Raw genomic sequence first — 27,023 nt, 5'->3', positions numbered from 1 at the left:
TAATTAATGTATCCACTTATTTTACTGGTCCCTTTACAGCCAACATCGTATACTATAATACCTTTACATGTTATATTGCAGATCGCGTACTATGCTTACTAATACTAACTCTACTCTAAACAACACGGCAAATTACTGGACTGTTATCCATGCCTAACTGAACATACTAATTTATTTATCTACTTTTTTTGGAGGGATAGCCGAATATAACGGTTGAAACCTATTATTTATGAGTGATTACTACCTTTTTTAATATTATTAAACATTAAAATTACACGCGAATATAATATAATTATTATATATACAGCAATATCCTTATCTAACCTTATCCACACGCGAATCACGTAACCTATATTTTTAAAGTTATGATTTAAAAATAAATTTTCTCATAATTGAACAAAATATATTTATTTGATGTATATATATATATATATATATATATAAAGTTGTATGCAGTAACTAGCGGTTACATGATTTTTATTTGTACTTTTACATCAAGGATTCGCTTGAATATGTAATATTATAATGTTAAATAATAATAGGTATTCTTCATTAACTACCGCCTGAAAAAAGAAGTATGTTGATAATTCATTAATTTATTAAGCATTTACCATCATCATAAATTTTATCCTTAGATAGACCCTTTACATTATAATGTATCCACACAGTTTAGTAATTTAGCCTACGAGATCCGGCCTTATGATATATTTTGTCAAATACAATCAAATAAAGCACACCTCATTTTTAGATGGGTCATACTGTAGAGGGACCGAATAAGAAAAAAGAGTTCTCGGATGATTATCTACAGACATAGTCGGGCTCATTAAACTCCATAAATACCAATTAATCCATGAAGTCCTAATAATGTAAACAGGGATTCAATGGGGATATTTATATAAAACTTACAAAAAAAACTGGGAAGAGAAGGATTAATGATAAAGAAAAGGGAAGGTCGATAAAAAAATGATCTACCCATGATCCTCAAAAGCAGAAAAACAATTCACCCAAAATAATCTCACGTTTTTTATAGAAAATGGGAAATGTTCTTACCCATATCCGTTCGGTGATCAGAATATTTTTACTGTAGGTGGGAATAGTATACTTTTGGCAACGGTTTTATGTAAACCAGTTTTTTAATCTGTTTGGGTAAATAAATTGATTTTTCTCAATATAACAGTAAGCCAATTGGTTCAATCTCAAATTAAAAAAAAAAAAAAACTTTAATCCATCTCCAGGATTATGGATATTATGGAATTATATAGTCTCTATCCAGCTAGATATTCTCTTTTATGTTTTAATTTTTAATAATTTATCTAATCTCTTAAAAAATCACAATAATTAAAAATTAAAGAAAAAAAAAATATTTCCTTTTTTGATGAGTTTTTAAATGGAACCAACTAAATAAACTTGAATTTTTTTATACCTTCATTTAAATATAAGTAAAAATAAAATGGATTGAAATATTTTTCGATGAATATTTTCCAAGTTCTTATTTTTCATTTATTTTCTTCATATCGCTATATTTTTTAATTATTAATATAAGTTCATGAACTTTCCAATATACTAATTGATATTTTATGATGTGGTGTTGCTCTGAACACAGTTTTTGAATGGTTTTTCTTGATTTTTCCACGTATACTCTAGGGAAACACAATTTTTATTATCTGGGCAGTGGTGCACGTTCTTGAGTGATATATCCTGTTTTTTTTAGTAGTTTGATTAAAACAAAATTGTTTCACTCTTTTCTCATTTCTGTATATATATATATATATATATATATATATACATACAGAATGTATCACGAAGTTTTTCCAGTAGTTTGATATCCTGTTTTACTCGTGAAAATAATGAGAAAAATTCGTATAAAATTATGCCCTAAAATGCTTCGTTTGCGATTTACGGCTAGTGAAAGATTTCGCACGGATTTCAGATACTCCGGTGAAATGAGGTCGTACTGGATTTTGTAGGACGTTAATTAAGGGAAAAAATTAGTGATTTCTTATGGTTTTTGATCCAAAAAATCGAATAAAATAGGTTCCGGAAAATTTTAAATTAGGATCTGAAAATAGGATAAAATAGGTACTGCAGTAGTTTTTGATAAATCTGGGGTGAAAACCAATAAACTGGTATAAAAAACTTGCTTTTATGTTAGACGTACAATAGATTAGTTAAATGGGAAATAAACACATAAAATTTTAAATAAAACTTGTAGAGAATCTAATTCTGAACAAAATGGTTTAAGAGAAGTTGAATAAAATAAAGTAGAGTTAGGCAAATTTGAATTTTATTTACGGTTACTGATGTAATTCGCAAATGAAGCACTTTAGGACACATAGTTTACATGAATTTTTCCCATTATTTTCACGAGTAGAAACGTTTATAACCTATTGGTTATAAAAGTTTAGGGAGAACTGTATACACTTTGTATACACACACACACACACACACACACACACATATATATATATATATGTATATATATATATATATATGTATATATATATATATATATATATATATATATATATATATATATATATATCTACTATATAAAAAGATCTGCAAAACGCGAAAACTACTAACTACTAACTACTAACTTAATCATTACGTCATTTTAACTGTAGCTTTTAAATTCTAACTGTACTCTGGAATGTTTACCATAGTTCAGACCTCACCAATCTAACCACTATATAAAGTATAAGTATAAAAAAATAACCTAGAACTTTTTTTAATCAATTTAATGTCATTCTCTGTATCAAATTTCGATTTTTCTGTATTGATCATTGTCTATGTCAACATAGACTACTTCAGATAGTTAATTTGCAAGTTACAAATTAAATGCCATTGTCTGTAAACGATCAATTGTATTGTTTCCGTATTACATGTAAAAAAAAATCAGTTTGATAAAATAAAGAGAATGACGACTATTTACATATTTAATAAAGTTTTGATGTGTCAGGAATATTGAATTTGCATATTAATCTACTACTTCAGAAGTAAAGTTATTATATGTTTTCTTAATATAACATTTATCATTGTCTAATCTGGCGGCAATCCTTGAGAACTCATTCTCAAACTAGTAAAGTAGCATTCAATAGATTTTTATATCCTTAAACTAAGAAATTCCATCTGTAAAAATCATACCCATAATTGGCATACATTCATCTTTCAACTTAGTATTAAAATCTTGATAATATCTAACACATAAAATTTTGAGGTCATACATGACAGGAAGAAGAACTTCTCAGAAGTTCTCGTCAGAACATCCTGAAAGACTTGAAGTGCATGTAAGGTTTCAACTCAGCTTTTTATTATCACGCTGAAGTTGACTACCTGAATTTGAAAAATATTCAAATAGGTGATACTCAAATATGTAACCACTACAGTGATAAAAACGGAATGATGAAATTCCTTGACTTTGCTATGAGGGAGGCAAAATAATTCTCGATCCGCTTCAATATCTTATTGATTTCTTAAAAAAAATTGATATCAAAAAAACGTTAAAACATCCATTATCTAAACATTTTATTTTTTTCGGTAAGTTGCGAATAGCGATAACACTGAAAGCAACAGCCCACACGTAATTACAAATAACTATTTACAGTTTTTGAGGTTTTATACGGATTTAGCGCGGACGAAGCCGCGACAAGGGATGCTAGTATATATTATATAATGGCATTTTTTATTTAAACAAGTGAGAAACGTAATAGATTTGTATGAGGAATATAGATACATTTGTTTTTCTCTCAGTTCTTTTACATTCTGAAATAAAATAATTTCGAAATTTATATAGATCTAATATAAATAATTTTATCTGAATATTATAATTTAAACTTTAACGTTTTTTTATGTTTTTGTTCAATATTTTGTATTATTTTAATTATTGTAAACTTTCCAATAAGTTTTAAAGAATGGTAAAAAGAAAAAAAATGTTTAATATAAAATATATATGTTTAATATCTATGTATATATATATATATATGCATTCACCACACCTGTTTTTTCTTGTCTCTGTTATTAGGATGAAGTTTGAAGCTGAAGTCGTTATCTACTATAAATTAGTGAGTAAACAATTTTTTTTACACAGTTTTCCATTTAAAAATAAATAAATTTTGAAAAATTTATCAATTATTTTATTTTTAAAAAAAATAATTTTATTTATAGTCGCACCAACAATTAATTATAGTCATTAGCGACTTATCAGTGTAATGTAATCTTACCGGTAAATGTGTAGTCTTGAACAAACTCAGGCCGACCATTCCTGAGGCGTGTGGTTAATTGAAACCCAACCACCAAAGAACACCGTAATAAAATATTCTTATCAAATTTAATGTTTGTATGTCAGAATTAAAGACGAACTAAAAGGAAGGTATAATGAAAACAAAAAAAGAAAGATACAATTCTAAATTATTGAATTTTATCTTAGTTTGAAAGAAAATTTTTCAAAAGTAGTTTCTTGTTTCTTTTATTTATCCTACGTATTTCGTAATACAATTAAATTTAAAAGGAAAAAATAAATTATAGTATATAAAGAATATATTTAAATATATGGGACGTGAAAACACTTTTCTGGTTAAATTATGAGTTTTAAGGAGCAGAATCGACAAAAAAAATGTTGAAACGATTCCAGTTACTAATAAAAAAATTTTAAATTTAATACTTTATAAGATATTTGGATGCTATTAGCATTTCCAAGACGGCAAATAAGAGCTAAAATAAGAATTATATTTATTTGCTATTGTAAACTTTATATTAAAATTAAAAATAAAAAAAATTCGACATGCTAATGGAACGATTAAATCGTATGTATATAAGGTTTTAAAACTTCATCTTTATGTGTACGAAATATTTTGTTAATAAATTTTGGTCAACATAAAATACTTTTACGAGCTATTAAAATTTCAACCATTCAAAAGGTTTTTCAACATGTGGATTACATATGGGGTTGTCGTTAAAAATCATTTAATTCGCTTTTTTATGGGCTTCTTAATGAACATTTCATATATGTTCCGGCATAAAAAAAACTTTCAAAGTGTTTAATGCGCGCTGGTCTTATAAACGAATCGTTCGTTTTGTTGTTCCGATCTAATATTTCATTCTGAAAGATTTATTGCGGTCAAGTCGCCCGCTGTTACTGTTACCCCAGTCGTTGGTCGTCATCAAGCGGGTCGTGAGTGGGCAGATTAAAAAATTTAAATAATCGTAAGCTAGTTAGAAGCAATTATTGTAGACTATACGATGATATCACGCGCTTGCAAAACTGATCCGTTTTTCAGATGATCTTCTACGAATACTATATTATTTTTTTTTTATCTACATTAATTATAATTTAAAATCAGTGTTGCCAACTACAAAAGATGATGGATATTATTAAAATTCAGTTGCAGTTGTGTTTTTTCTCAAGATTATTTCTCTGTTAAATATCATATTTGATTGCTGAATCATTTAGCGCATGAAATAATGCTAATGTATAATTGCATCGTGTGAAACAGTGAAACAAGACATCTAAGAACATCCTATTAGTTTTTATAATCCAAATCAGTTTTGTAGATCTACTTCCAATATATTTTTCAAATGTGTAAGTAATGGTTGAACACCCTTCCTCCTCCAACCTCTTTCAACACCTTTAAGACAGGTTTATAATAATTTTATCAATTGAATTACATAATTAATAAATAATTTAAAATTCAAAGTGATTCACGAAGAATTTAACAAACTTTCATAACATGTTTTTAAATTGAAAATAAATAAGAAAATTAATATAAACCTAAGTTCGGAAACTCTTTGTTAGCAAGTGTCGGCTGGCAAAACATTTCACTCTGCGGAAATCAGGGAAAAATATTGAAAATTTGTTTCGTTTAATATCTAGTTAAAATTTTCCACTTTCTTATATATTTTTTTAAATAAACTTCAAAGCTCCTATGTTTATGTTTAGTTACTGCGGACATTATTCATATAATTTTACTTAGAATCAAATCTTCTTCAAGTTTGGTTTAAAACGTTGTACTTGTTTATTACCTATTTAACAGAATTATTTTACACCGAACATAAAATAAAGAATTTTTCGATTCCAATCTTTTGTTTTTACCCCAGGTTTCCAGAAAACTGCTAAAAAATATTTCAATGTTTAATTAGGTTTTATATTTTGTATTTAATAATTGACATATTAGAACGTATGGATCCTATTAATTGTTTTATATATTCAATAATATTTATGATACTAGACCAATTTAGGTTTTATACATATGATATTTCTAGTTGTGTAGCTTTTTTATGATCTGGAGCTGTTAGACAGTTGTGTAATGTATTCGTGTAATTATTATTATTCCTGATCGATACATTGCAGTCTTTTCAACTAGTGAACAATAAGCAATACCCTACGGCCCATTGATATAAGGATAATATGTATGACATATAAATGAGGTGTAGTTTTGTACAGACTCTGTCCGACCATTACTGAGACGTGTGGTTAATTGAACCCCAACCACCAAAGTGCACCGGTATCTACTGTCTAGTATTCAAATTCATATAATTGTGACTCAGTTTTACTAGGATTTGAACCTCAGAATTTTCGAATTCGATAATCAGTTGTTACAGAGGTGATTTGCGACGATGAGTTCACGAATATTGCAATACACGAATATTAAGCCCATCGGGCTGGTCTAATGGTAGAACAGCCCGGTGGGGTTAATATTCGTGTAATGGATGTATTTTTGTAATTTTTTACATTTACAAAATCGCTTCGCCAACATATATTGATTAGAATCTGAAAGAACATAATGTCTGGGGAACAAAATCTAGGTTCCTTTACTTTAAAGTATAACTTTTACAACTTCAAAATAGCAAAATAAGATTTTTTGTTTAAATTTATAGATTTATGGGTTTTTTATTACTCAGTTCTTTTTTTTGTAATAACATGATCAAAATATTATCAGATTTAATTAAATTTCTGAATATTATATAGATTGATGTTTTGTGTTGATTTCACTCCATTAGCAAATAAAATATAACAAATTGTTCATAAACTATCTACCAAAAAAATGTAGACATAAAAATTACACTAAGATAGATTATAATATTAAAAAAAATATGTTTTCCAACGCGTTTTTTGAAGAAGGTCCTTTTTAAAGGAATCTGTCGTGGAAAGAGAGTTTGTTTGTCATTTATTTATCAAAGGATTATTTATACATTACATCTATGTATAATAATCATAAAAATTTTTTAATATCTAGTAAATTTATACCAATATACAAAAGTACAAATATAAAATGTAAGAGCCATAATAGCTCGTCATATAACCGATAAGTACCAGAAAATACTTCCATTTAACATGCTTTTGATACCACATACATCGTTATTTTACTTTTTTTTTTAAAGCATCTGTGGTATTATAGAAACGCAGCGGAACACAAAATGTCCCTTGAAATATTTATTCAGTTTAGAAAATAAGCAGTGATATTAATCCGATTATGTTTTTAAATTTATTAAATTTTAAAGGTTTAAAACGATTTCAGTCTCTAATTCCATCCAAATGATCTTTTATACTCCCTTTTAAAGCAGCAGTAAAATTTTTCAATATTGCAAATTCTAATTTATAATATTATTACTAGCTGCAATATTACAATATTTAAATAAAGTATAATACTAACATTCAAATTAAATTCTCGGTAAAATACGGTTTAAAATGAATAATAAATAATAATGACATAAAATTTCAATATATTAACAGTAATCGAAACGTAATTCAACAACTAAAATATTTTAGTAAATACAAACAGAGTTATGCTAAAAGGTAAGTGAAATAAATTGGAAGATAATATTAAGCTGAAACACACTTTAAAAAAATGGTTTTGTAAATTTATTACATCCAAACTTACAACTTAGACTGCCCATTACGATTTAATACCAGATTATTATATATGTAAAATATATAAAACTTATCTCAAGAAAGATAAAGACAGGATTAATCTGAACCCCCGCAATAAACAATGTCTGGATATAACCATTCAATTTCATAATGAAAACTTTCCCCAAAAGGATTTTTAATAAATTTAAAATTCAAAAATTATTATTGCCCCCGATCATTCTTTAACAATGAAGTTTTTTCTTCACAATTGTTAAAGTAAGTTTCTACATTATCTATTTAATTCCTGTTCATTAAGTACATTTTTTATAAATCTTTCTAATAAAGTAATGTTGTAACCTTTCTTTTTCCTGTTTAGCTTCCGGGAATTACCTTACAGATAATACTTCAGAGGATGAATGAAGATGATGTGTATGAGTGTAAATGAAGTGTAGTCTTGTACAGTCTCAGTTCAACCATTCCTGAGATATGTGGTTAATTGAAACCCAACCACCAAAGAACACCGTTATCCACGATCTAGTATTCAAATCTGTCTAAAAATAACTGACTTTACTAGGAGTTGAATGCTAGAACTCTCGATTTCCAAATCAGCTGATTTGGGAAGACGCGTTCACCACTAGAACAATCCGGTGGGTTAATGTTGTGACCTAGGCAATGATAGGCTACTGCCGATTTCTATACCTTCTACGATATAAGTGAAATATTCCTTTATTCTATTTTTGATCTTACTTTTAGTTTTATCTACGTATTGTAATTGGTAATTATTGTAACAAATTAATTTAAAAATTCCTACAATTTTACGGATTTAATTCTATATATTAACTTTCAAAGACAGAAGAAATTTTATATATGTAGCCATGGCAACGTTAAAGTTTTGATATTTAGGAGTATTTTTTAACTTTTGACACTTAACTATGGAGTTTGTAATATTCATCTCATCTTTCTCTAATCCTTCTTCACCGTTGATTTAAAATAAGTTTGTTTTGCTATATATTTTTTTAAAACCACTGAACGCAACTTTATAATAAAATTTATTTCTCTGTGATAAGCATCCAGGTCAGGTGGCACCATATTTGCTCTATAAAACGCGATTTTACATTTATAAAATCGCAGCGTTGTCGAACTGCGATTTTATATTCCATAGAATGAAAAGATTTTTATCACAATATGCGTAATTTTACTTATATGTATATATAAAAAATTATCTTATAGTCTTTAAGTCGGTCAGTTGTGTCTGCCAGAAAAAAATCTGTTCACAGAAAATCTTACCCGGTCAATTTCGTCCTTTGAAGGAAAATGTGCCTTGCTATTTCAAAAAATTGATCATATAATAAGTATAGAAACTTATGTAGCCCTCTTAATCATTGTGGTTTTAATATCACAGTGAAAAGCAAGAAAAAGACGTATTTAAACTTATTAGTGATTATCAGCTCTAGATATCCTTTGAAAGGAGTTACAGTAGTTATTTTGTTTAGCCTCTTATAATAGTTTTGTCAATTCTATGTTACATTTTTTGTTTTATTTCTTTGCTGCTATTTGTCTAGCTACTTATAATAAGTTGTCAATCTTCTATGTTACTTTATTTTATTGGTAAAGATTTTATGCAGGCAGCCTCTACATACTGTATACGAAAACAGGTTTTTCTGGTGAATTTATTAATTTTTTTCCCGAATATACATTTCCTTTTCTTCTAATCGTTTATATTTCCTTCCATTTTCTTTGCTTTTTAATTTGATGTATGTACCAACTTGGAAAGTTTTCAAAGCATTAATGTATATGTTCGGCTGAAAAGTGTCACACATTTAAACGCTTTTAACGCATTTAAACGAACGTAAAAAGATTAACAGTTTTTTGTTGTTGTTTTGACGTAAGATTTGTTGAAACGCTGAAATCCACCCATATAGTTGTAGGAAACGTAGCATCAGGAGAAATTTAATTGTCTAATACGTAATCTGTGAATATTTTTGTTTTCTTTTCCATCTGGTTGTAATGCCATTACGTCGTTTGTGAAACAGTTGTCTATGTCATCGAGACTTAGGAAGGGTAAGCCAAAAAATAAAAATCCCCAAAAAGGTATAAATACAACTAAAAGCAGGTGGGGTGGAAATTGTGAGCCGTTATTATTGTTAGCAGTAACGGGACGCAATTTAGCGGTTTCAAAAAGGGAGTCAGGCCGACAGTATTAACTGAGACTGTTTAAGAATTAATATAAAATATACAAATTTTATTATTTATTTATTTTCAGTTTCATAATTTCATCTCAGACAAGCTTACAAGAGATTTTAAAATTATATTTTCCTTTCTTTTCATATTAAACGATTTAGCGATTACCTAGAAATTTAGATAAAAGATTAGATTTGGTTTTTAAACAAAACGCTTGATTTTATCTTCCATTAACTGAAACATTTTTTCAAATTTTAATTGATTTAGATTTTTTTTTTGTTATAGATGAGTCTGAGAAATGCCATTTACGCACCTCCCATAAACGGGGAAGTGTCGGACTCGTACGGGTTCGACTAGATGTTGTTATGAGCCTATCTGTACCCGGACCTTAACGACTGAAAGTCCTATCCTATTGTTTCCCTCCCTTCGGGGGCCGGTCCTGCAGTTAAGCATTATGCGGCCGCAGGAGTTGCCTTTAGGGTCCAGGGGTCCAGAGTCTCCATGCTTCATCACCGTCACCCATCCGCACGACGGCTCCGCAGGGGGCTGTCCCTTGCCCCTTCACCCTCAGGTCGCTTTCTTCGCCTTTATATGCAACTCTGATTCCTTGCTGGGTGATCTTCAGTCCTCTTACTGATCTGGGTTTTAAATCAGGCCCTATCCCATTCTCTAGCTTGTCTCGCATTAGTTGATTTAGTTTAGGTTATTAATAAAATAAATATATACTTCAATGATACAGAAACATAAAAGATCAAATCAAGAATATTACCTTGTTAATGTGAAAATAGAAAGACGTAATTGTGATTATATGAATAACTTTATTATTAAAAAATTAAGAATTTACAAATAGATAAATTAATTTTAAAAAAATAAAAAAAGTGTCTATTTTTAATCATCTATCAAATTTTAATGTCTTTTTTAAGAATTCTGACGACTTCAGTAGGAAAAATATTATTATTCCACGATGGAGTAATTTTTAACATATTTCATTAACGTGAAGTTTTTATTTAATGTTTAAAAGATTTTCCTTTTCACCTTAAATTAATATTTTTTTTTTTGATTAACAGATGAAAAAATTAAGTGTTAAACTACACCAGTTTCATACTAAGATATAAGTGTGTAATAGATGTGTAACGCAATAAAATTCCTGATAAAAACGGAATATGTATGAGAGAATAAATTTAGTAAGAGAATTTTAATAAATAAGTGACTTGAAATAGAGTTGATTCAATGTCGCGCATCTGGTATAGGTTCTACTATTTGATGATTGTGGGAGAGAAAGCTATTACAATAGATTGAGGATCGTGTTTTCTACGCCTCTTGTAGATAGCTTCCGTGAAATTGACAATAGGGCATGTAGCTATTCCAATATCGCTTAGTATACTATCCCTATTGATATTATATTTCATGCAGAAAAGTGGATGCAATAAATGATATTTCTTGTTGAAAATGTTATAGATTAATGACTGACAAGAAACGAATATGTTTTGTTATTATAAAAGAACGATTGCGTTAAGCAGTCAAAAGGATTTATGCAAATGTATCTGGTTGTAAGTAATGTGTGCATCCACTCGTTTGTGACTTTACGCATTTATGCGTTTGCATATTTATTATTGTGGTGCTAATTTAATAGCTATATTAAACATTCACGCTTTTTTATTTAATTCTATATACATACTCGCAAAAATGGGGTTACTTCTTTATTCATAGTTTGTTAATTATTCATTTTACGTAAATCACTTTTTACTTTAAAACTAAATGATTAGAAAAAAATGTTTTGTAAAATTTAACACTGTTGAATTTGAAAAAAATTGTTAAAATATGTGTAAATATTATTCAATTCTTAATCCTAAATTAATTTTAATCTAAATCATAATTTATGAAAAGTTATAGAGCTATTGAAAATATACTCCTTACATGGGCGCAATTAAAGGTCAATTTAAAATCAAGATGAACAGTTAGTAAGATATCAAAATAATATTAATAATTACGAAGGCGTTATATGTTACTTCTCGCCATAGAGAATACCCTTTAATCGATCCCCAAAGGTAGATCATAATTAATCTTTTTTATAAATCTTTGCCAGTCAATCCACCTACCACGAAAATGGACATCAGAAAACTGTCCATTAGTGGTAAGCAGATATGGGAAATCCTCTTTTCGTAATAATTTCAAATATTTAGTATTACATCAATTGGATGATAAACAAAACGAGTTTTTCATATACTTTAATATATCATAACGTACAAAAATGAAACATTTTTCTGATATAAATTCTGTGTGGTTTATCTGATCCCCAGTATTTTAAATTCTTCTTATCGACATCACCATTAATATAAAAATTGACTGCATTAAAATGAAGAATTTTTATTCCAAATGAAACTTCACGCTTCAATTATGTAAGATAACTTTTGCAGAACGGAATTTGATGATCAGGTCTTTGGTAAGGAATTTAAAGGTCATATAGGTGGTGTTATCTGTATATATCCAAAAGCAAAATAACTAATCTTTTATTGTCATGAAAAGTTATCCCCACATACTTTTCACTCGCTCATAGTAGCGTCTAATCAATTTCAAATTTTTCGATTAAGTTTACAAAGATATAACAACAAAATAAAGTCTTTACTATGAAAAAAATATTCTTTTGATAATTGACGTGTAATACATGCAATAATTTTACAAATTATGTCAGTGTTGCATAAAATTTTGGTAGTATCACGTGTTATATTTTCCAAAACAACAGTTTTTTGATCATATAAAAAAGAAGAAATAATTTATTTTATTTATTTTTGTTTCCATAAATTATAGTTGGAATAAAAATTATATCTTTTTATTTATTGAAAAATTGTAATTAAACGTATGGTAAGAATTTCGCAGATATTTTTTCCGCTCAAAAACAAACATTTCTGTAATATAAATAAAACTTTTTAACAAAACGATACCGATATCAAAAAAGGTAGGACACTATATTTCTATTACCAAAATCTGTTATTAATTTAGAATTTTCTTTAGAAAAAAATACATGTTAAATATATATAATAGACAATAGATATATAATAATAGATAATAAACAATGTTTAAGCGTTCTATATAATAAAAAAAAATAAAAAATAAAAATTTCTTACCAAACTCTTACCGGCCGGATTTTATTTGTGTGTAATACATATTAGATTTAAAATAAAATAATTTTTTATTATTATTCGTTGTTTAATAAAGGAAATCGGGCCGGTAAGAGTTTTGTAACTAATTTTTCTTTTTTTTTTTTTTGCTTATTATTTGCATCGCTTAAACACTGTTTATTATCTATTATTGAATACCTATTGTCTACTACATATATTTTTTTAAAGAAAATTCTGAATTAATAACAGATTTTGATAATAGAAATGTACTATCTTACCTTTTTTGATATCACATAGGTTTGTTAAAAAAGTTTTATTTATGTTACAGAAATATTTGTTTTTTGAGCAGAAGAAATGAATCTACGAGACTCTTAACCGTACGGTTTGCAATTTTATTGTAATTGTTTTGGATTTCACTTCGTTTTGTTAGATTCTTTTATTTTTTTTTGTGAATTACAGATTGTTATCTTATGGATTTATTTTTAAAATTTATTGCCTTAGAACAAAGAAATTGAATTTCATGGCCAATTTTTTTTTTGTTGATAGTCATATTATTCATTTCATACCATTCTTTTTCTTTTTTAATAAAACTATTATAATGACCTCTACGAATCGAAAATCCGTGATGTAATAATGTACTTATTACTCTGTAAGTGTAACCCTCGATTTTTATCGTTAAATTCGATTTTACCAATCTAATTTATTTTTGTTTTATTTATTTCTTTTTTTAAATAAAACTAGTGTAATCTCTTGTAAACTAATACCTTTATTTTTTTTTTTAAAGAAGTGATGTGTATTAAAAAAATTATTTCATGTTCAGTACTTTCATTTACATAACAGCATTTACTATTAAAACAAGTTGTAGTATATTTTCCTTTACATTTTATAATTTCAAGTATATTATCAAGTTATTGTACGCTACCTAGTACTATCAAGTACTGCTATCTAGCGGCGCGATTTGTAAAGGTACATTAAAAAAATTAATAAAATTATTTATTCCAGTCCCCCGCTGTTCATCAATAGGAAAAAAACGTTTTCTAACAATTTCGAGGTTGAGCTTTTAACTGCTTTTAACATATTTACTTTATCCTCACCCAATTATCTTTATACATCCCTTTGTTGATTAATTAATTAATTCTGCATGTCGTAATAGGTGGTTGAGTTTTTCTTCTTTTGTATTATGATAAAAATAAATATTCTGTCATTAATACAAGGATAATATCTGTATACCAAAGTACTGAATGAGCTGTATTTATAAATTGGGCACATAATGATGTAATATTGAATTAAAATTGTCTGCGCACATTTTACCCTCATTCCGTTTTTCGTAGAAAATGCAAGGGTGTAATTGAAAAAAAATTAGATTTCTAGTTTTAACATTTTTTTATAAATTTTACTAGTTTTTTTTTTCAATTTTACGCTCAATTGTACAAGACTATAAAATAAATTTTTTTTCGAACTGTTAAAGTTTAGTTAAAATTGTAGTTAATTAAAAAAAAATGTAAGTAAATTTTTTTACGTAAACATATAACTTTTCTCAAACATTGTTACCGCTGATATATTAATAAATTATTATTTGAAAGTACGAAACCACCTTACCAGCAATTAATTTTGAACTTCTCAAGATCTTTCTAGTCCTTAGACCATCGTCAGGAGATTAAATTATATCATAAAATAAAGTTAAGAAATTAAAATATTAAACGGTCATGACTGATTGCTAGTTATCAGTTTACTCTCAGCGAAATTATTTTTTTCCTATTTCATATTAAACATTTTTAATTATACGAATTCAATCATAATTAATCTCTTTTCATGTAAACTGATACCTAGCAATCAGTCATGACTATTTAATATTTTAATTTCATTTTATAATATATTTTAATCATCTGACGATGGTCTAAGAACTGAAAGATCTTGAGAAGTTCAAAATGAATTGCTGGTATGGAGGATTTCTACTTTTTAATAATATTTAATGATGTAACTTTTTATATTAAAAATAAGGGAAATTATTTTTGTTCCTAAATACGCAGGCTTATGAATCTAAATTCAACATAAATGAACTTCATGAAGCCAAAAAAATTTATATAAAATCTTGTGATAAATAAGCTATTTTTGAAAAATATTTTTGGAAGTTCTTTCCTTTTAAGAATTTTTTTTTTGACATATAAATACGAATATTATGGCTAAAGTTTCATCAAGAGGTGTAACATAAATAACATTTTGTATAGTTAATTAAACATAAAAAGTTATAATGTTGTTAAATTTATTGTATTATTATGCAAAATAGTAAATAAAGTAAAAAAAAGATTCTGTATTACTTTATAGTTTTTATTATGATTGTGTAATTGATAAATAATATTTTAAAAATAATCTAAGAATCTTTGTTAATTAATATAATACTAGTAAACTAAATTGAATCTTATATTAAATTAAAAACTTTTATATAATTCCATTATTTTATCTTTGTATCGTATTACAACAAACTTGTGCCATTTCTTTAAAGTAATTTTATTGTAATATTTTACGTGTATATAACAATTTATTTAAATTAACATAAAATATTTCTTTATAAATGTTTAGAATTTATTCATATAATAGTTATAACTAATTTTAATTGACGTAGTAGTAGATTGCATGTTATTTACCCAACAATTTTATGATATATTTAATTCTAGATAAAAGTAAAGCTTTTTAATAAAATAAACATGATAATTTATGATATTTTTTCATGTTAAAAGTAATTCAAACTTATATAAAATATAATTATGTAATTATTTTCACATTTATACATTTTTACTTCCTTGTACGAAGTAAAAGAAGTATTGTGATCGTGAAAAATTTCGGTTTTCAGATTTCAACAGAAATATCGATTTTGACCAATCCATTTACTAGTTTCGGCGTGACGTCTGTAAGTACGTGCGTACCTCGCATAACTCAAAAACGATTAGCAGTAGAATGTTGAAATGTTGGATTTTTGACTGTTGTAACATCTAGTTGTGCATCTTCCCTTTTTATTGAAATCGACTGAACCAAAAGTATAAAAAAAACCCCAAAATCCAAAAAGGTTTGGATTTTGGACTTTTTCTTAACTGCAGTAATAAGCCCTCATTGAGATCTTTTCAACGATATGTCATAAGTGATACTTATTTCCATAGTTTCCAGAGTTACAGCAAAATAAACTTTTAATTAATGAAATATTTGGATCTTACAAGGGAGGCACATGTTTAAATGAGAAATAATAATTTATCCAAAAAGAAATCATTTATGGTTAAGAAAGAAATTCACTCGTAGAAGTACTTCAAGAGCTCCTCTAAATATTGCGCTGTCATTACCTTACAATCTTAGTCCACTTTTAATCATTTTACTTACGAGAGTAACAGTATCGATTACTATTGACTAAGTGAAGTGTATACTAGACCAAAATTGCTCTACCTGAAAAAAACGTCTTCCTAGGATCAGGTTCATTCCAAATGAAATATTCGCGATAAGTCTATAATCATTTAAACTGCAGTAATTTATAATTAAACTACAAACTGTCGAGCCAAGAATCCCATTAGTAGGGAAGGTTGATGAATCTTTAATACCTTGAAGGTAAATCAATTGTTATGTCACAGTTAAGGACTTACACTAATTAAGGACTTACAAGGTTAAGGATTTACAAGTAATTATCGTAATTTCTTTAAAACTTTTCTTTTTCTTAATTAAGTCTAATAAGACAAGTTAATCTATAAAATGGGATAATTTATTTAAATATCTAAGCAAAGCTTCAAATTTCAGTAGTATTAAAAAATATACAAGTATTAATCTTATACAATAATAGTATATTATTCTGTAATTATTATACTATATACTACATTATTATACTATTATGTTGTATGTAATAACATCATTCTTCATTAATTTGATGGTTAATTATTTGTTATCAGTAAATATTAGTGGGTAAAGTAATCTGCCGGTTTGGTGTAGTGGTAAAACTCTACGTCATATATCAAAGTGATTTCAAAGTCGAGAGTTCTCAGGTTTGAATCCTAATAAAGATATTTATTTTGATTTGAACACTAGATTGTGGATATCAGTGTTCTTTGGGTGTTTTTACGTGTGTTGTGGATATTTATTTTGATTTGAACACTAGATTGTGGATATCAGTGTTCTTTGGGTGTTTTTACGTGTGTTGTGTTTTAATTAATCACACGTCTCAGGTATGGTCAGCCTGAGTCTGTACAAGGCTACACCTCACTAATATGTCACGAACAAGGTACGCGGTTCCCTACGGGCTCCGGAATCCAGAAAGCTTCATGGGTATTTTGAACATCGGGATATTCATGAGAAATGTATGCGTGGATAAAGTTTTGTAGTTTGCATTGTTATGTATCAGCGTTGTTGTTCTTTCTTATTATGGATAACTGAAGACAGCGAATTACCTTATTATTATTGGGTTAATAGAAAGTTAAGAATTAAGGAATAGAAATGCATTATAAAAATTTTATTAAAAAGATTTATATTTCTCGATAAAATCCATTTTAATTAATCACAAAAACTGATATTATATATTGCATATTAAAAATTAAGCTTTAACAAATATAAACCGCGATAAATATTAAAAATTAAAAACACGACTGCAAAAAAACCATTGCTAACAAACATTACTCTTTAATGAAAGGTAATTACTAATATAGAATAATTAAAGAACGTGCGGGTGACAATTTTGTATTAGTATTTGTATACTGTATAATTTATTTCATTTTTTTTTTTTGTTTGACCACCGGGTCCAACGACTTAGGTATTGCCCCAGAAGATGAGATGAATGATTGTTGCGTGTGTGAAAATGCCATGCCTGACCGGTATTCGAACCCGGGACCTCCGAATGACTTTTTTAAATTTATTTAAACATACATATTTATATAGCGTATGACAATTCCGGTAACGTACATATTCCAACCCGGGGTCATATATCTAAATCGGTTCAGCCGTTGAACTGCTACGATGGAAGAAACGTACATACATACATACTCCCTACTAAATACATTACATTCCTTTTTGAACAGTCGTGTAAAAATAGATTTTATCAAAATTTTTTTCTTGGAGTATTATTAAACGATGATGATGTTATAAGAAAATGAGTTATTTAAAATACTTCAAATATAATAAAATGATTATTTTATTATATAGTCTTTTTCTATAAACGTTTTAAAAAGATAAAAAAATTATTATCGGTTTTATCTTCAAAAATTGCAGAATAAAGCTATTTTTAAAAACAAAAAAGAAAAACCAATTTTATTTTACAGTTTTGTGATAGAGGTGAAAATTGTAAAACATTTTACTAAAATTTGTAATGTTAAAGTTAAAGTTGGATAAAAATTTTTTTTTATAGTAAATATTTATATGAAATTTTCTGAAAAAGAAAAAAGGTAAAAAGTAAAAGAAAGAAGAATTACCGTCAAGACAAAATTATAAAGATATTATTTACTCTACCGTATGGTGAGATGAGTGTTCAAAAGCTTTATTATAAAAGTTTATAAAAGCTTTAAAAAAATTCGTTCATTTTTTTTTCAAATAGATATAAAGTTATTCTCCAAATTAAAAAAAGAAAATAGTTTTCTATGCAGGTGTGATTGTTTTTTTTTCGTTTCAAATGCTATATTATTATCGATGTGCAGTATTTAATAAATTTTTTTTTTAAATAAAAAAAAACTTTTATAGCTTAGAAGTAATTAACGTGCTTCAATAAGTATTATTATTAAAATATTATTTTTGGATTCTTTAACCTATTTTGTATCAATGATTGTTACACTTCTCGAAAGTAATCGTGGCTTTTGTATTTTTTTCTACAATTAATTGGAATGCTTACTTAAACTTTAATTTTCAATTATACTTCCAACTTAATGCTTGACCCATTCCTGGTTTCTTACCTTATCTACTATTTATTACGTTTCTTGTTGAAAATTAAAAAGAAAAACTTATGGAATTGTTTGCTGTTGAATTTCTTATTTTAACTGAATTGTATTTATTATTTATTTTTATTTTTTTTTGTAAGAAAAGTGTGTATTATAATATTATTTTTTTTCTTCAATCATTAAAAAAGCGAAAAAGAAGTAAAGTCTATTCATAATAATACCTTTCTACAAAGTAATTTCAAGAGTGAAAAAAATTCTTTATAAAAGTTTCAAACGTAAAATAACTGCAAATAAATCATTAAAATATTAAAATTAAAGATTCTAAGACGCAGAATTAACTGCATTATGTTTATTTTTTCATTTTTGTGTAAATAAATTCATTTAATAATTAAAAAGTAATCATTACTTTTCATTTCTAATTAAAGTAACAAGAAAAATTTAGTAACGCGAGAGTAAATTTCATGGCACCTACGTATTTACCATAAAATTATGAGTTTATATTAAAAATAACTGTATATATAATTATGTTTTAAATTTATTTTTTTTAATCATTTAAAAAAAATTATTGAAAAATTGAAGTAATACAATCGCATAAGAAAATTAATAACAAATAATTTATAGATTGAAGAATAAAGTAAAAAAAAAAAACCAAAGAAACGTTGCGTAACTTTCTCGACTTCACGCGTGATAATTGTTTTTTCCAAATACATCATATGGATGTGTAAGTAATAATGACTGTTATTTTTATTTAAAATTGACCAGAATAATTATGAATTATGACGAAAAAACTATTTTAGTAATTTATTTTTAGAAATCTGTTTCTATAGAACCTTTAAGAACACTTCGTAGTGTTCATAGTGGTTCAGGCGATAAGATTCATTAGAAGTGGAAATTACCGATAGAAGCAATCTTGTACTTCATCAAAAAATTTATAACCTGTTGTACGATTCCGTTACAAGGAAGATTTCACTCTTAATATAAAATCTGTTTAATGATATTAGAAGAAAAGTAATAAAATATAAAATTGGGTACTACCTTACCTGGTTGTCGGTAAGCGTACAACTGAAAATTATTTAGTTTGATAATTTTGTGCCTGTTTGCACTCATAACTTTTGTAATCCATTTAAACAGTTTCAGTTGTGTAGCTTAACTGTTTGTCAAACGATTTTAAGAAATTAGGTGTCAAAATTTATTTTATTAAAAAAAAAGACAAAATTTTATATAACAAAGTAAAGTAATATTTAAGGATGTATTAATGATTAAAAAATTTTAATGGTCACCATTTTAGAGTTTCCAAAGGTACAATTTTCTAATTTATTTATAATATAATAGATATTGCAGGGTATATTTAGAGGAAATTTCATTAAAATTTCTCACTTCGTTTTTAATGTTTAGATTCTTATTGAAAACTCTGAATGGTGGAGAGATGGAAAAAATAACAAAAGGTACCGCGTTTGACGTATGATTTTGTTTATTAATTTTAATTTATAATTAATTTTTCATATTTATTATTATAGATACCGTTTCGACCTCACATTGAAGAGGATCCCGGTGATATGGATGTTAACGACATCTTTGAGAGCTCGATACCAATAATCCGGTTTAATCGGAAGATTAAACCGGTCTCTGCAAGGGAGATACTGAAACTATTCAACCTAGGAATGGACAGGACTTTGAGTTTCTTTTTTGTGAGGAGGAGGAATACCAGTTACGTACGCCTCATAAGGGGCAGTGTCGGTTTCACCTCAGGTTCTTTAAGGTGTTAATCGAGTAATCGAGGTGCATATGTGTTCCTGCACCCTACCGACTAAGCCTAAACCCCCTCACCAACTTCCTCCATCTAGGGCCAGACCGGCATTGAAGCATTACCACGGCCCCGGCGGGTGCCTTCGGACTCAGGGTATTCACTCCCCGTGCTTCATCCACCACGCCAATCCACGCAAGCGCCATCCGTCGCCAATCAATGCAAGCGCGGACCAGCGGACAGCTCAGCAGGGAACTTTCTTTCACCCCTTCGTACCCCGGTCGTGCTCTTCTTCCTCTCCCAGGAGACATTTCCCAAAAACTATCATTCCGCTGGTGGCACTGTAGAAATCCTACCAAGTGCCCAGTTCAGTCAGCCAGTATTCCAGTTCTCTCTTCTGTGTCCTTTGTATTGAGAATATTTTCTATCACATTTAATACCAGTTCTCATTGTCTAGTTTCTTTCAACGTAAATTCTATCACCTGTTCCGGTGACAAGCTGGCTAGTTCAGGCGAGACCCTAAAAGCATTCATTCCATGTCAGAAATAAATAACAGATGTTCCGGCGTATCTTCCGCTCCACAATATATACGGTCAGGTGGGGATCTTCTTTTGAACCTGTTTATGTATGCCTCAAATCCCCTATAGTCTGAGAGGAACTGCGTGAGGAAGTATGATAGCTCCCCAGACTCCTACCGAACCAAGGGTTCAAGTCGGAGAATCAGACGCCTAGTTCACGCTTCTTTAGTTGAGGCTTCCTAGGACGCCTGCCGTTTTTCCAGGATTGTTTGGTTTGTCTTTTTCTTGGGAACTCCATTGTGAATTCTGCAAATTAAATTAATTCTGAAGCTGATCGGTGGCACGCCGTCTATTACTCCGATCGCTGCTGGATGCTACTTGGTATGCCATAGATGACGCAATCGCCGGTCTAGGCTGGAATTACTGTAAAAGCCCATAGCTCCTCTTAATTTCTCGAACTGACCTCCAGGCCGGGGCCGCATATAACACTTCAGATGTTGCTAATGAAAAAAAGAAGTTTACTTACACCAGCACTGGGTTCAAAATTTGTCGGCATCAGTTTCCTTAGAGCAATCATGGTCCTCTCAACTTTTGCAACAGCCTCCCTGGCTTGGGTAGTAAATTTCCTGGACCTCTCCAAGTATATCCCTAAGTACTTAACAACCCTATCTCCTTTATTATTTGTCCTTATACTACTACAACCATATCCCTCAATTTCCGTCGGCCAACCATCGGCAACACTGCCGTCTTATTGGGAGTCAGCTCCATCTTCCTTTCTATGAGCCAGCCACTGACTCTCCTTCTAGTTTCGTTGGGCAACTCTTTAACTCGATCCTCTGTATTTGCAGCCACCAACAGGGTTGAATCGTCAGCGTGTGCGACCATCTCGGAGCCCTCCGATAACTCCATGTGCAGAGGGCTGTCGTATGCCGCATTCCAAAGTATTGGCCCGAGGACCGAATCCTTTGGGACGCCACCAAACATACTAAAATGTTTTCCCGTTCTTCCTCTGTATCGACCATTAGAGGTCGTTCGTGCAGATACCTGTTGATGACTGCCAACAAGTATCTGCCTACACCTTTTGCTCGCAGCGCTTCCAACACCATATACCACGGAACATTATCAAATGCGTTCCGTATATCCAGGAAAATTAACAGGAGAATTTGTCTCTTCCTCATTGTTCCTGCGGTCTTGTTCACAGTCCATTGCATCTCGAAATTAATAGCATCAACATTAGAGCGCCCCTGGATGAAGCCGTACTGATTGCCTGAGAAACTACCGGTGAGCTCTATCTCCTCCAGTAGCCGTCTAGCAATCATTTCTTTGTACAGGTTTCGTATTGAATAAATAAAAACATGTAGCTCTTTAGTTCTTATTCTCCTGCATCCAGTTTTCGGTTTAGGGACCAGGACTAACCTTGCAACTTTCAAGTTGTAGGGGAAGTCTCCCCTTCCAACAGCCATGTTTAGCACCTCCAATAGGGCCCAGGTATGGCACTGCCAATCTTCTTATTACCGACCCGGCACCCCATCTGAACCTAGGTTTTTCTTTTTATTGATCTTTTTCGTCGCTAACTGTAACTCCCCTAGAGACAACTTGTGAACCTCATCACTGAGAGTCTTAGTCCACTCCTTTTCAACGGCACAGAAAAGGGATAATATCGCCCTCCTTATCTGTTCCCTAGACAAGCAGGGAGCCTTCTACCCAGCTTCTTAGTTGCTATCTGGAAGCCTCTTCCCCAGGGATTGGAGTCCAAGTTAGAAATTAATTTATTCCAAGCACCTAATTTTGCTTTTTTAATCGCAGTGCTTTGTTTCTTCCTAGCGGTTTTATACTCCGCCTCAACCAACCAATATCATCCGACCGTTTACCCCTCATCCTCTACACTACTCTTCTAGCCCTATATATTGCTTTTCTCAGCCCAACAATTTCACCGAACCACCAGTAAATTTGATTTCTGTTAGACCTTATCACATTTGTGAAGACCTTATCACAAATGTGATAAGGTCTTCTGGGATTCTTCCTGCAGGAGCTTTTTCAGTCTTGCAGGTTCATGCGACCTCTTTAGTTCTGCGTCCTCAGTGATGACCCGGAGGATCCGATGAGTTTATCTCTCACTGGGTTTCCATCTTGTATGAGCCACCACACTTCTAGGTTCATGATGTCCTATCTGGAACAGAACAGCCTAATGATCGCTCAGTGGTATTCCTCAAGCACCCTATAGTCTTCTACCCAGTTGTGTATTCTCGCTGAAACCGCGACTATATCTAGAACAGATCCCCTACGTACGTTCCTCTTGTAAACGTGGTTACTGCCGGCTCGCCAATAACTACACGGCCCTTGGTAGCTAACATCGTTGTGAACTGAAACCTCCTTCTTGTGTCCCGGAGTCCACCTAGTTCTAGGCTTTTGGAATTAAAATCCCTGGCTATGTTAACTGGTTTTTTCTGTCTCCTGACAAATATCTCCAATTCGCCATTGAATTTAGTGAAAATGACCGTTTCCAGTTCGGGAAGGCGTATCCACCCACTATAATAGGGTGAGTGAGTTCAACCACGACGAAATTATCACAAGAGATGACGCGCTCTACAGCAAATCGCCCCAAGATATTCATAATCGCCACATCTGAGCCTTTATCTGTTCACCACGGGTCAGTGGACACTCTTAAAGGAATTGAGTACGTTAGGAATCTGTTTAATGGTTATTCTGCAGACTTGTTACTTCCCAGCGGAATGGGAGGTGTCGCAGGTAGTGGTGATCTTGATATTAGGGAAGCTTACACAAGAAGCTTCTTCTCTCAGACCAGTTAGCTTATTACTGGCTTTATCTAAATTGTTTGAAAAGATACTACTACACAGGCTTCTGCCGTTGTTAGAGTAAGGGGATATTTCTGGACTACCAGTTTGGGTTCAGGTGTGGTCATTCTACAATCGAACAGTCCCATAGAGTCATTAGTGGATGTCTGGAGGAAAGAACATTCTGCTCGGCGGCGTTGTCAGACACCCAACAGGCCTTATATAAGGTATAGATACTGGCTTGGTCTACAAGTTAAAGTTACAACTTCCTCAATCCTATTTCCTAGTCTTGCGGAATCATCTTGACGGGCGTTTCACTCAGGTGAAATGTAATGACGAGTTTTCAAGATTCTTTGAAATTAGGTCGGGTGTCCTGCAGGGCTCTGTGTTGTATTCATTTTTCGCCGCGGACATTCCGGCCCACAAGGATTGCATCGTCGCCACGTTCGCCGATGTCACTACTATCTTGCCGTTAACAAAGACCCTGGCTTAACATCGCATGACCTACAAATAGCGCTAGACCGTGTCTGCGGGTGGCAGAAGAAGTGGAGGGTTAAGGTTAATCACGGTTAATTGATTATCACGGTTAATCAAGGTTAATTGAGGCACGTGTCACATTCGGCATGCGGAGGAGTAACTCTCCCGGTGTGTACTTTCTGTCTCCTGACAAATATCTTCAATTCGCCAAGGAATTTAGTGAAAATGACCGTTTCCAGTTCGGGAAGGCGTATCCACCCACCACAATAGAGTGAGTGAGTTCAACCTCATGGTTGTCTGATGCCGCAAAGGGAGACTGATGGTGTCTTGATCCCACAAACGGAGACTGTGCGGTACCTGGGAATTCACCTGGATAGGCGTTTGACCTGGAAGTGTCATGTGAGGATTAAGAAGAAACAGCTTAACACAAGGTACAAGGAATTTTATTGGCTCCTACGGAGGAACTCAGACCTCACGTTATCTAACAAGATCTTAATTTATAAGACTCTCCTGCGCCCAATCTGGATGTACTGTGAAGGTGGGAAACAGCTAGTCCTAGTAATGTGGAAATTATTCAACGATTCTAGAACAAAGTAGCGAGGGTAGTTGCCGAAGCGCCATGGTTCACGCAGAATGATGAGATTCACTGTTACCTTGAGCTCCCGTCGGTTCGTGCGATTGCACAGTAGCGCAGTGTTAAATACTGCAAAGACTTGAGAATCATGTAAATCACTTTGTAATTAATCTACTTGATAACAGCAGGGAAGTCCGACGGTTGAGACGTGAACATGTACTCGACTTAGGGTCTGCGTAACACTTTGGAATCTAACACCGTCATGTTTAGTGGTATCGTATCGAATTTCGCTAATACTTCTCTTTCTTTTTATTCTTGTTTTTTTAATTTTTTATTTTTATTCTTTGTTATTAATGTTCGTTCTTTTGGACTGTACGGTACTGAAATTAATGTTTTGTGATTTATGAGTGAACTTGAAATTTCATATTGGACGTTAAGTTTACTTGCAACTATTTATTGTGTAGTACTTATTTCGAGGGTTGCTTAAGGAATCCCTTATCACATGCTTTGTCAGAAAACATGTGATGTTTTAATCTCAAAAATTACATCTAATTTTTGAGATTATAATCGCATAGCATATAAGTCTCATTGAGTTTATAGCTAAACGTACATATAATGTTACAATACGATTAAGAATCAAGTAGAACTTAATTTGACGAACCGTACAACCTTTCTCACACATTTTTTGGAACATTGTTTGTACCATATTCTGGAAATTTTGTGAGGCTGGGTAATGTTATATTTTTACTTTGCTTTTCTTATCACTAAAAGTTTTAAAATTTTGTTTTGAGGTCGTAAATCTACCTCAAAATTATATAAACTATTAGATTAAAAATTTAGATGAGTTATTGGTATTGAATTTGTTTAATCCATCAGTTTTCTCTGTTTTTATGTTTTTAGGTTTTAGTTTAAGTATTATTTTTCTTATAATGTTTACCATAATTTTTTCTTTATTTGTAGAAATCGATTGGTTATTTCATAGAATTCAAACATATAATCTTGAAATGTGTTTGTTTACTTTTTTGTATAGTCTTTGGTACTTTTCTTAAATAACATGGGTATTCTTTCTTTTAATATCTACTATTACGAAATCCTGAAAATCCGTAAGGATCGTTCGTTAGTCTCATGTGGGGTGGAAAGACGATGTATCTGAATTTATATGATTTATTTATATGAATAATGAATTATTGGTTTTTTGTTATTGTTATTTCGTTATTTGCTGAAAATATATTGTAATAGCATAGGTAATGAATTATAATAGTTACATGTGAATTTCTGTGGCAGAGTGGTAAAGTCTTGACTTTTCATCTGGAGTCCCGGTTTCAACTCTCGGTCAGGCATGATAATTTTCCTATGCTACAAAATTTCCATTCCATATTCCCAATGCACAAACTTTGAATTTATGTAGTGAGTTAATCGTAAAAAAATGTAGGTGTTACCTCTGTATGTGCTTAGTTAAATGAAAATTTGCAATCAAACTGTTCCTTCAATCATTTCCGCTATTTTTTTAAAAAGAGAGAACTTTTGAAAATGTTTTCTCTTAAAGTATAATTTATTAATTTTATCAGTTTTCTATCTAATCAATAATATATTCTACATGTTTTTACAATATTCTATTTCTTTCAAATTTGCTAAGGCCAAAAGAACGCTGATTCAAAAAACTAAAAATCCAATAAATATTCATCAGTTTTTACTGTTTCTAAATAGAATTCAAATTTTTTAAATATCTCTGTTTTATTCAACTTATCTTACACCATTTTGTTCAGAATTAAATTTTCTACAAGGTTTTTTTTTAATTTTAAGTGCTTATTACCAATTTAACAAGTTATTGTACGTCAAACATAAAAAACAGGTTTCTCTCCGATTTTATAGGTT

The sequence above is a fragment of the Lycorma delicatula genome, chromosome 7 (genome assembly GCF_047948215.1).
Source record: "Lycorma delicatula isolate Av1 chromosome 7, ASM4794821v1, whole genome shotgun sequence".
Classification (NCBI taxonomy): Eukaryota; Metazoa; Arthropoda; class Insecta; order Hemiptera; family Fulgoridae; genus Lycorma; species Lycorma delicatula.
Note: the sequence above shows the minus strand (reverse complement) of the source record.